At 45.1% G+C, this 12,439-nt stretch overlaps 1 long non-coding RNA gene and 1 pseudogene across 3 annotated transcripts in view; one reads left to right on the forward strand and one right to left on the reverse strand.

Moving 5' to 3' along the window:
* Positions 1 to 6,607: 6,607 nt before the first annotated feature.
* LOC131765108 (serine/threonine-protein kinase MARK2 pseudogene) lies at positions 6,608 to 8,080 on the forward strand (annotated as a pseudogene).
* A 1,118-nt stretch (positions 8,081 to 9,198) lies between these two features.
* Positions 9,199 to 12,439, reverse strand: part of LOC131765117 (uncharacterized) — a 112,643-nt gene continuing 109,402 nt past the window's right edge. For all 3 annotated transcript variants that reach the window (XR_010835437.1, XR_010835434.1, XR_010835435.1), the window contains one exon: positions 9,199 to 9,303. This is a non-coding gene — a long non-coding RNA (uncharacterized lncRNA). The remainder of the gene's footprint in view (positions 9,304 to 12,439) is intronic.

Here is a 12,439-nt window from a genome sequence, read left to right on the forward strand (position 1 = left end):
CCCAGGCCTTCAAACACCTGTCCTCCCAAAAAGCCCAGATCTGAACCTTGGGCCCAGACCCGAACCTTGGGCCCAGACCCATCTACTAGGCCCTTATAAAGCACTGAAGATGAAGATCCTCTTGCCACCCCCAATCCCTTCCTACTGTGCTCTGTATCTCACAAAATGATGCAGCTGTAAACTGTCACCCACGCTTGCTGCCCTCCCTTTTCTAACTGGTCACCAGACCCCACTCATTCTGTCTCAGATCTCCAAAATCCAGTCCAACATTTTATAACTTAAGTGGGACCTTTAGATTACAATTCATGCTGCACACAATCAACTGCCTTCCACATGGAGGTCTGAGTGAGCCTCTAAACCAGAAGTCCATCTCATTGTTCTTTAGGGTTTCCCACAGCCTTCAGGATAAACATCCAAAGTTCTGACAGGACAAACAATGCCCCTTTCTGTTTGTCCCCACTAGGTTTCCAGTATCAACTCTAATTTCTTTCCAAAACCCTGAGTTCCAGTCCTGTACATTAGTTTTGCCATATTTTCTTATATTTCTCAACCTTTGACACACTGCTCCCTGCTGCCACACCAGGAGATTCTATTATCCTTAGAAAGGAGGGCAAGAAGCCTACCCTGAACTTTCCCTTTTAAGACTCTGTGCTCTGCAATGGGGAAAGGTGGGGGGGAGGGATAAATTAGGAGTTTGGGATTAACATATACACACGGCTATATATAAAGCAGGTAATCAACAAGGACCTACTGCATAGCACAGGGAACTCTACTCCATATCCTGTAATAACCTGCATGGGAAAAGACTCTGAAAAAGAATGGATATATGTATAACTGAATCACTTTGCTGTACACCTAAAACTAACACAATATTGTAAACCAACTATCCTCCAATATAAAATAAAAATTAAATTAAAAAACAAAAAGATTCTGTGCTCTGTAACACCAGAACTCACTCCTTCCAGAGCACTAACTACTGTCCTTGTGTTTACCTGCTGCCCAGTAGAAGGGGAGGTTACCTAGGGCAGAAGCATCGTCTCCAGCAGCCCTTGGTTCTGACAGCTCTTTCAAGTGCCAGGATACTTTACACACATAACCTGCTTAATTAATTAATTAATTCTAAGAACCCACAGAAAGAGTGGTTTTTAATCTCATTTTAGAAGTGTGGGGATTGTAGTGCAAAAGAAACCTGCCCAGGCCACAGAGAGCATAAGCCCTGGAATTCAAGCCCTAAGCTGCCTTCACACCGTTGCTCTTTCCACTACATGATACGACTACTGAAAAAAGATTATTGTTTTCCTGAGCCCTGTTTTAATGGAAAGGAAATGAAGCGGGGATATATCTATTTCCTAATCGCTTTGGTGTGTACCAGGCAAAGTCATTCAACAGACCAGGTAAGATCTGTGCAACAATGAACGATGCTCCAAACTGTGCTATGTGTTCTACATTGTAGAGTCTACCAGCATTAACAGAGTGAGTCCTTGTAACCGCCACAGAGAGTGGGTCCTGTTAAGCCCATGCTACAGGTGAGAACACTGAGACCTAGAAGCCTTAAGGCACTCGGGCAGGGTCACCGAGCTGGCAGGAGTCCTAGGCCGCACGCCCCGTCTAGTGCACGCACACCCGGGCACTGGACACCGGTTCGAGTGCCCACCCTCCACCTTGCACCATCTAAAACCCCGCTTCGCGGAGCCCAAACGAGAGCCCCACTTCCCTGAAGTGGGAAGTACAAACCTGTCTCGCCAAGCCATGGCTGGCAGAAGCTCTGGATACAGATCAGGGGCAGAGGGTACTCAAAAGCGGCGCCCAGTCGACCCCGCGGAGGCGGTCGGTGTTAAATCCAGCAGGCCCTCCCATAGGGAAGCGTGCACAACGGGCAGAGGCTTGGAGTCCTGCAGCGTGCACAGGCCCTCATAGCGCGAGAAGAGGTCGGCCGCGCTGTCCCGACGCAGCTTCACCGAATGATCATGGCCTGAGCGCGGCCTCGGGGACGCTGGCTGTGGACACAATGCCCACACCCGCCTGGGGACCCCGGCTCGCCTCCCAGCCCCTCGGGCGCCCACCGCCCTGCGGCTGCGGCCCCGCAGCGTGCGAAGGATCCACGTCGCACCCAGAAGGCATAGGGCCACGGGCCCCAGCTAGGCCGGCCCCTCCATACCGCACTCCCGCGCCGTCGCATCACCGGCTGTTGGCGCCAGCCTCACTGCCCTCCGCGCTCCGGGATACAGTGCAAACCAGCAGGGAGCCCCTTGGAGGCGGGGCTCGAGCTCCTCTGCGCGCTCGCCGTGCGTCCGCACGCAGCTCCGCCTCCCATGGGGACGCGGCCTGAGGAGCAGGGGTGGGAGCTTCGAGACTAGGGCGGCCCGAAAGGTAGGAGGTGTGGAGAAGTTGGGGTTTCCAAAAAGCGTTTGTTGACTGATCCAAACAAAAGTGAGACATGGTTGTACCAACGCATTTTAAAAGTAGTAAAACTTTCGATAAGTGTCTGTGCTCGCCCAGCCCAGGAGAGAACGTGCACTCCATGAGGGACACATGAAAGGCTGAGTGAACGTCTGCCTGTGGTCCCTTCCCAGGTGCACGGGTGTGTGAATTTCTGCGGAGAGCTCTTAATTTCTGTAGTTTCTGCTGACTTGAGACGGTGGTTGGCAAATGGTGACGTGTTCCATGCATTCAGGACATCATCGTGGTTACTAATAATCACTTTCTTCTCTCTGTGCATGTCTGTGTCCTAATATTTTCTTTTTATAAGGACACCAGTCATATTGGACTAGAGCCCACACATTTGACCTCATTTGACCTCAATTACCTATTTAATATTTAAGGGCCTTATCTCCAAATACAATCATATTAGGAGGTATTGGGGGTTAAGACTTCCACATATTAACTTGAGCAGGACACAATTCAGCTGACGATAGAAGGTAAGAGTACTTTAAGCAAGTAACTATTTTTTAAAGTGAGTTGCTTAAAGATATGAATTTACTCAAGAGGAACAAGAAGAAATTACATAACACTGTACGTTATACAAAAATATTAAATTAATCATCATAACATTCCGTGAGATCCGCATTAAATTAGACTAAACAAGATGAAGCAGGGCTTCCCTGGTGGTGCAGTGGTTCAGAATCTGCCTGCTAATGCAGGGGACACGGGTTAGTGTACTGGCCTGGGAAGATCCCACAAGCCGCGGAACAACTAGGCCCGTGAGCCACAACTACTGAGCCTGCGCGTCTGGAGCCTGTGCTCCGCAACAAGAAAGGCCACGATTGTGAGAGGCCTGTGCACCACGATGAAGAGTGGTCCCCACTTGCTACAACTAGAGAAAGCCCTCGCACAGAAACGAAGACCCAACAGAGCAAAAATAAATAAATTAATTAATAAACTCCTACCCCCAACATCTAAAAAAAAAGATGAAGCAACTTATCCAGAATTGTATAGTTAGTACTTTCCAGAATTTAAACCAGGTATTTTCCCAGTTCCATTCTACATTATATTTTCATTTCATTATTTGAAATGACTTTTGAGTCTTCATTTTGCTTACTTTCTGAAGTTATATGGGGATAGAATGGAGTTGGATATTTTCAGTGACATTCACACATGGGGAAGGAAATTGAGTCCACAAGCTTCCGCGATGTTTCCACGGAGAACGCTAACAACAGGACCAGAAACATCGCTATCCTTTTGGTTCAATCATCTTTTGTAACACACTACAAGAATTAATTTTAAGAAGCCCAATGTTTTCCAAACTTTCACCAAAGGGCTCTGTGGGGTCCTCTAATAATATCTAAGAGACTTCTTACTTTCACTTTCCAAGCCACTTAAGACCAGGAGTTCTGATTGTTCTTTGTGAGAAAATCAAGTGACAATCATAGCTCATAATTTAGGATGGTTTCTTCACGGCCCAGGCAAAACCTAATACACAGTAATAATCATTGTTAATTGCATCTATGACAATGATTAATCGGGTACCAAAGAGGTGTATAAATTGGGAGAAATTATGATCAAGGAGAAACATAGGCCACAGATATTTAATTAATGCTCAATTATTTATGAGTTTAACTTTGGTTAAGCTAATTTTCCTTCCTCTAGACAATTTCCAATTCATCTCCACAAGGAGACCAGAATAATCACCTTCCAATACAAGATTTATTCAGTTCCTTTAATTAAGAGCCTACAGTGACTTCTGCATTCACTCTACGAAGTTTTACTATGAGAGGAAAAGAGCCATTATATTTTGTCTTGAATTAGATATGCCACCATACTTGACTTAGCTCATCTTACTGGAAGCACTTTGAGGGCACATCCTACAGTCTTGTCTTACATCCTGTACAGAATCAAGCCAAGGGATTCACACATAATTACAGCTGGAAAAACACTTATTCTAGGTTGATACTTTTAGCCTTTACCACCAAGACTTTATCACCAAGACCTATCTTTACAGTCTCTAAACAGAAGACCTTCTTGCATTCCGTTTTCATATTGACTAGGAATGTAAAGGGAAGAGCTGAGAAGTAGCCTTAGTCTGCTAGCAGCCAGCCCAGATAAATCATCGGTGGAGATATTGTTTCTTTCAAAAGATATAAACATAAGAGGAAGTCCTAGAGTTTATAACAATTGTGCCAATAAAATTCCATGAAAACCTAGAAATCCAGATGCAGATCAGTAACATATTGGTTAAATAAGCTGTTATGTTCATGCAATGGACAAGTGTACAGACATTAAGAAGAACGAGATACTCTTTTCTATGAGATTCTCTTTTCACTGAACTCATCAGTCCTGCAAAGACAATGTTACGTAATAGTTTTTCTTTAACATTATATCAGGCATCTTCATCTTGTCCTGCATTTATTGCCAGTGTTACTAAAGCTTAGCATTTACCTCTTTCTCTTTTAGACCTATAATTTCTTCTTACTGTGGAAGCATTCATCAATCCCTATTTTACTATTTCTTTTAAATTAGAAATGAATATTGAATTTTATAAAATATCCTTGGGGGATATTTCAAGTGATTGTATAGTTTTGTTCTCTTTTGACCTTGTTATATGGTAAATTATATTTTGTTATTTTATATTATGCTATTTATTATATATGATATGTTTACTAATAACATTTATTATATTATAATTACATTATTATTAAGGTAGTATTTTGTTTCAGATAGACAAAACAACCAGTGGAATAGGAAGCATCTTGAAATTAGATGCAAGAGCATAAGGGAATTGAGATTAAAGTAAAATTGACATTTTGGATCAGTAGCAAAACTATTCAACAAAAGTGGGAAAATATGGCTATCATTAACAAATTCTAGATGTAGCAACTAGTTAAAAGTAAAAATATAATGAAACTGTAAAAGTATCAGGAACCTGGGAGACTTGAAATAAATTATTCATGAGGAACACCTTTCTAAGATACAAAGATAAAAGGATACATTTAATTATATAAGAATTAAAATTTTCCTCATGGCAAAATGCACTACAAAGGTCAGAAAACAAGCAAAAGAAATTGGGAAATATATTTAGAAATAGATATGCTTTCTTTACAACTTTTGGAAAGTTTTGCTAGATATAGGATACTTGGTTGACGGTTTCTTTCCTTCAACACTTCAAGTACATTGAGCCATGCCATCTGGCCTCTGAGGCTCTTGATGAGAAATCTGCTCATAACCTTCCCGGCAATTCTTCTCTCAGCTTCATAGACTTTCATAACGTACTTTATCGGGTCTTATGCAACAGAACATTTTGTATAGTATTGTGAAGTCAGTTAAGTTGTAACATTATTTTGAGACCAGAATTTAAGGAAAAGGAATTGAATATTTCAAGTGTAGACATTACGAGGTCTTTAAAATTATTACACATTTTCAAACTAGAAATAAAAAGGCCACTGAAGTATCCTACAGATTTTAATTTATAACAAAGTGAATACCAATATCTAATAACACAAGTAAAGAAAAATTTCTTTGGGATCCTTTTTCCTAAGTGTAAAGGGGCCTTGAACTCAAAAAGTGAGAAAACCACTGTGGCTTATCCCCAGCTTTGATGGGTCCATTTCTTGCTCTGACCTCACAGTGCACCACTGTTATGAACTTCACAGAAGCCCTATAGGAGCCCAGCTGGGACCAGGTTTTTGGTCCTTAGAGCCCAGGAAGCTGCTTTTGGTGACCTGACGGCCTTGGACCCACAGTTACCTTGTTTTTTCCTTGTTTCTGCCATTTTGTTGATTTTTTTTCCTCTTTACTCCTTTTTATTTTTCTCTCTTCTTTGCCTTTTTCTCATTTTTCTTTATTTTTCTCTCTGTATCATTTCTTAGAGTTTTAAATTTTTTCTTCTCAATTTTTTGGTGTTTCTTTTCCATTTCTTCTGCTTTGCTTTCTTCCTTTCTTCTTTTTCTCATTTTTATCTTAATTTTAGTTAGTATTGCTAGATTAGTACAGTTCGCATAGTCAGTATTGTTGGTATAGTTAGCATAGTTGGTATAGTTAATACTTTATTAGCATAGTTAGTGTAGTTAGTAGTAGTTAGCGCTGTTGGCACAGTTAGCATAGTTAGCGTTGTTAGTTAGGATAGTTAGCATTGCTAGTTAGTGCTGTCAGTCAGTGTAGTTAGGTCACAAGTATGCAGGGCCTCACAGCCAACTGTGCTGACAAGGAGGCTCATATTGATGATTATGAGATCCTCCACACCATTGGCGAAGGCAGCTTTGCTAAAGTGAAGCTGGCCCGGCACATTCTGACCGGGAGACAAGTGGCTGTAAAGGTCATTAAAAAGAGGCGTCGGAGCTTCTCAACTTTCCAGCAGCGACTTTTCCGGGAAGTGCACAGTATGAAGGCTCTGAATCACCCCAATATTGTAAAACTGCTGGGGGTGATTGACACGGAGGAGACAATGTTCTTAATAATGGAGTACCTCAGTGGTGGGGACATGTACACCTACTTGAACATACATGGCCGTATGACAGAGGCACAGGCCCGAGGCCCGTTCCAGCAGCTGGTCTCTGCTCTGCAACACTGCCACCAGAGGGGCATCGTGCACCGGGACCTGAAGCCACCGAACCTCCTCTTTGATGCCAACATGAATATAAAACTCACAGACTTTGGCTTCAGCAACAAGTGTGATGACAGCAGGAAACTGGACACGTTCTGCGGCACAGTCGCGTATGCTGCCCCGGAACTCTTGCTGGGGCAGAGGTACAGTGGCCCTGCGGCGGACGTGTGGAGCCTGGGAGTAGTGTTCTACAACATGGTAACTGGGTCCAGTCCCTTTGTGGGAAAAGACGTGCAGGAGCTGCGGAAGCAAATCTTAAAAGGGCAATATCCCATTCCAAATTACCTGTCTGTGGAGATAAGGAGTTTATTACAAAAAATGATCTCCCTCAAGCCCAGTGACAGAGGCACCTTACCTGACCTCATGAAGCACCCATGGGTGAATATGGGCCAGAAGAAGCCACTCCAGCCACCCTGTGAAGAGGACCTGGAGGTGACAGTGAGGAGGATTCTGGACTCGATGTGGGACGAGATCCAGGACGGAGGAGAAGGCAGTGTGAGCTCCAAGAAACCAATGGTGGGGTCCTCCATCATAGCTGCAGGGCCCTTCTCCTCCGGGGACCTCAGTGGCAATGAACTCGAGCCTTTTCCAAGCCCTGAGTTGTCCACCCTGGAAACCAGGCGGCTCCACCAGGGAGAAAATATGCAAGAGCAGGAAGACCAGCAGGCAGGGCAGAAGACCAGTGAGCCTGCCTGTCCCCCACCCAGCCTGGACTCAAGGACTGCCACCCCCAGCCCAGCCCACCAGTGTGGCCCTGGAGCATACCCCTGCACCAGCAGCAGGACTGGAGCCCCAGCGGGAACCAGCTGCCCCCTGCATGTGTCCAACACTGGAAGGTCCTCCCACGCTGCACAGCCTGAGAGTATGTCCTCATCCATTCCCTTTGGCCACAGCCAGAAAAAGCAAGGGGTGGCTGGGACAGTCTGGAACTTTTTAAAAAGGCATCTTGGTGGTTGTTGCCAGCTGCCCAGCAAGAGGCGTCGTAATAAAGTGAGCCCATCTGAACCCCATGGGTGACCGAGGCAGGAAGGTCAGGCCGCCGCGCTCCCTAGGACCCGGTCCAGTGGAAGGTGACTGTGTTCTCTGCACGGCTTTCAGAAGCATCGTATCCAAGACCCTGGCCAGCTCAGAGGATGGTCCAGAGCAGCCAGGGCGACTGAGAGGCCACGGTGGCTGCAGGTCCGCCCCTCAACCCTCACCTGGGTGAAACTTCAGAGACTGGAGTGTCATTCCTGTGGCACGTCTCCCCTCCCCCAGTCTTCTGTCTTCCATGTTGGTGGGGGAGGGGGCGGATAGTTCTTGTTCCAAGAACTCCTTGGTTCTTCCAATTCTAGTTAATAAACTTGATGCTCCAGAAGGATGTATCACACTCTGCTTTGCGTCTTCCCTGCACAGAATTGGGGCTGTGCATTTTCCAGTTAGACAAGTGTGTAACCATGTAGTGCTTGGAGTTAATCAGAACAACTAAAGGGAAAAATGACCTAAGAGAATTAGCACAATGACTCCCAACAGCAACAACTGCTGCCCTGCAGGGCAGAAATGCAGAAAGTGTGAAATACCTTCCTGCACTAACATTACCGAACATTTTCAGAAGGGCCGAGGGGAACTTTTGGTCCCTGCAGCCTGTGTTAATGACAACAGAGAGGCCCCTAAGAGGATAAGAAGGTCCCGTGAACCAGCCTGTGCGCGGTGTGGTAAGGTCCCTGTGCAGCTGAGTTTCATGACTGTCACACAGCAGTTGGGCTCTCCTCTTCCCCCGTGCGGAGGGGCCCTGATGCATGGGTGTATTTTATTTTTTTGATGTGCACCATTTTAAAAGTCTTGTTACAATATTCCTTCTGTTTTATGTTTTGGTATTTTTGGCCGCGAGGCATGTGGGATCTTGGTCCCCGACAAGGGATCCAACCCGCACCCCCTGCACTGGAAGGCGAAGTCTTCACCACTGGACTGCCAGGGAAGTCTCTTTTTAAATTTCATTGTTTTGATGCATGGGTTTGACCACGGGGACTGGATGATTATACTAGATGATCATACTTTCAAAACACTGGATTGGTCAGCGTTCCCTGGTTCCCTGGTTCAATAAGCCCTTGAACACACGGGTGACTGGGCAGGGTCTTCTTCCCAGAGGCCTCTCTCTGGGGGCACATGCTCTCAGAGGCATCACCTGCACAGTCCCATTGGCTCTCGTGTGCTTACAGGTCACTTGCCGACGGCGGAATCCTTCACTGCAAGACACAGAGCACTCTGACCACGTGCCCGTGAACCACCTAAACAAAAAAGTACAGGAGCTTAGTAAAGACAGGTAGGACAGATCCTACAGGAAGTGCCTTCCAAAGGAAAAATCGATCCTAACATGATGACTGTTTCAGGGCCCTCACACGTCTCTCTGGGAATGGGCAGCAGCACAGATAACTCCCAGCCATATGCTCAGAGTTGCTTTTACTCAGAGAAGCAACAGAATCACCACATGGAGACAGCCAATAGAGGGGCGGGATAGAGCCGTCTTCAAGTATGTGAGGAGCCATGACTTGTGTGGCTTCATAGAGGAGAGCTAGGGCAAAATTAGGTGGAAACTTCAAAAAGGTGGGTTTCAACTCACTGAAACCAAAGGGAAGAAAATATTGCTAAAATCACCTATGTGCTCTTTGTGCTCTGAGGCATTTGCATATTTTCTAATGTAATTGTCATCTTGTTCCCATTCTTACAATGAAGACACCGATGTCCACAGGGTTAAATAGCTATGGTCACATGACTAACATGCCAGCAAAGCTGGGACTGCTTCTAGATTTATCTCACCCTAAAGTTCATAATGATTAAAGGAGACTGAACTAGGAACTGGACACCTTGGAGATATTGAGTGCTCTGTCACTCAAGATGTTCAAGCTGCCACCAGGATGCTGCAGAGTAGGGGTTCCTAACCTGAGCCCCATGGTTCTCCAAGGGAACCATGGACTTGGATGGGAAAAGGATTACATCTTCATTGTCACTAAGCTCTAACGGCAATTGAGTATTGCCTTCAGTTGTAAAAATGCAGGCCACAACATATAGTAGGAGTAGCAGCAATACCTGTGATTTTGTTACCAATAGAAATCATAGCTGTTTTCACATGACATGAAAATTGTGGTAGGCATCCAAAACAGCAATTACATTCATCACCATTTCAAAGTCAATGGTACTAGTAGATCCTATTATTTAGTGTGTTAATAGAGAAGCAAATTTACTACTACATCACATTTAAAACTCCTTCAGTAACTGTATTTCAATATAATTAATTGGCTTCCTTTGTAATCAAGTATATTTTATTTTATAGATTTAAAACCCTTGTTTGAGAAGGGAGCCATAGGCTTCTCTAGACTACGGAGGGCTCTGTGGCACTGAAATGTGAAGGACCCCTGATGGAGAGGGATCTAGGGTTAGATGATCTCTACTGTTTCTTCTAGGTATGAAAGTGTATGACTCTGTTTTTTCTAGGAGTGGCTAAAGGCTTGAGAGTACTTAATAAATAAGGATAAACTTCCCAATGTGAATTCTCACTTTGTGAGAATCAAGAATTGACATAAACCAGTTTTCTTGGATCAAATCCCTCCTAGTTATTCTAGCATCCGTTTGCTGCTTCCTGAGGGACAGATGACTCTTGCACAAGCTCTTCCTTTGAAGGATAGGAAGAGCTCATGCCAGAGTCAAGGTGCCTGCAGCACTGGAAGACAGGTCAAGGTGCCTACGGTACCCACGGCTCTTCTAAGAACGTGTTCCGAGGCATCTCCTTTGTTTCACCGTGTGACCATGCCTCCCACTTCTCCTCCAAGGCACAGATCATGGATCCGGGGTGGGCATTTGCACAGAGCAGTGAGCTGGACAACATTATGTACACCTCCGATTCCTCCTCAGTAAAATGAGGTTGATAATAGTGTCTGCCTCACAGGTTTGTGCTCAGTAAGTGCTACTACTGTTTGGTTTTTGTCTTGGTTTGTTTTTTTCTTTGTTTTTACTGTGAATTTTGCCACTGTGAGCTAAAATATTGCCTGCCATATCAGTAAACAAAGGATGTTGCAGCCATCAAGCCATCACATGGCTGCCCTGACGGTGCACCACCCGGAGGAGACTCAGGATGAGACAGCACAGGACACTGGCCCCAGGCAGTGGAGGTGCACATCAAAGGAATGATTTCAGTGAGCCCAGACTCTTGCTTCTTCCCCTACAGACAAAGGCGCTAAATTCCTTAACTTGAGATAGCTGGTTTTCTTTAATTAACAGTAATCTTTTCATGTTCCAACTACCTGGTCTTTTGTTGCAGAAACTCCTATATATCGTGGCTCCCCAATCCGCTCCTTGCCACTTCAGAACAGTTTCTCAACATTATCTGGGATGCTATGTCCCAAGCTTGAAGTGCTCAGAATGTCTGTCGAATAAAACATACCTCTCGACTTTTAGGTTGTGCAGTATTTTCCTTCCACAGCATCACTGGTCAATTATCTGCTAGGCACTATGCTATTCATTCAACAAATATTTTTAGAGTGTGCAATGGGCCAATCAGTGTGCTGAGTGCTGGGGATAACTTAAGCACACCAGCTGTGGATTTGCTCTCCTGGAACTGATGGTCCAGTACGTGGGCAAGACAGGCAGATTGTGGTAAGAGCTGTGCAGAAGAATGACACGGAAATAGAAAAACATATAGCACAGGGGTCTGGTTTAGTTTGGGGCCTAGGTGGTTTCCCTGAAAATAGATGAATAGGAATAACTAAGTGCAAAGAGAGGAAGCAGTATGTGCAAAGGCCACGAGTCAGGAGACAGAACGGTATATCAAACCGACGAAAAAGACTATTGTGAATGGAGATCCAATAACCAGGCTGGGGGCTTTCCTGGTGGCGCAGTGGTTGAGAATCCGCCTGCCGATGCAGGGGACACGGGTTCGTGCCCCGGTCTGGGAAGATCCCACATGCCGCGGAGCGGCTGGGCCCGTGAGCCATGGCCGCTGAGCCTGCGCGTCCGGAGCTTGTGCTCCTCAAAGGGAGAGGCCACAACAGTGAGAGGCCCACGTACCGCAAAAAAAAAAAAAAAAAAAAAAAAAAAAAAAAAAAAAAAAAAAAAAACCAGGCTGGGAGACACAGCAATGAGGCAGAAAGGCAGCCTGAGACCCAAGCACGGAGGGACTTTTATTCTTTCACTCATGTATTCCGTGAGGCAGCAAATAGGTACTGGGCATTTACTTACCATGTGCAAGGCATTATTTTAGACATTGGGGGACAAAATGAACAAGATAGACACAGTCCCTATGCCAGGAATTTTGACCTTTGTCTTAAGAAGAAAGGGAAGGCATGGAAGGGTTTTTTTTAACATCTGTATTGGAGTATAACTACTTTACAATGGTGTGTTAGTTTCCGCTTTATAACAAGTGAATCAGCC

Source organism: Kogia breviceps, chromosome 11 (assembly GCF_026419965.1).
Source record: "Kogia breviceps isolate mKogBre1 chromosome 11, mKogBre1 haplotype 1, whole genome shotgun sequence".
Lineage (NCBI taxonomy): Eukaryota > Metazoa > Chordata > Mammalia > Artiodactyla > Physeteridae > Kogia > Kogia breviceps.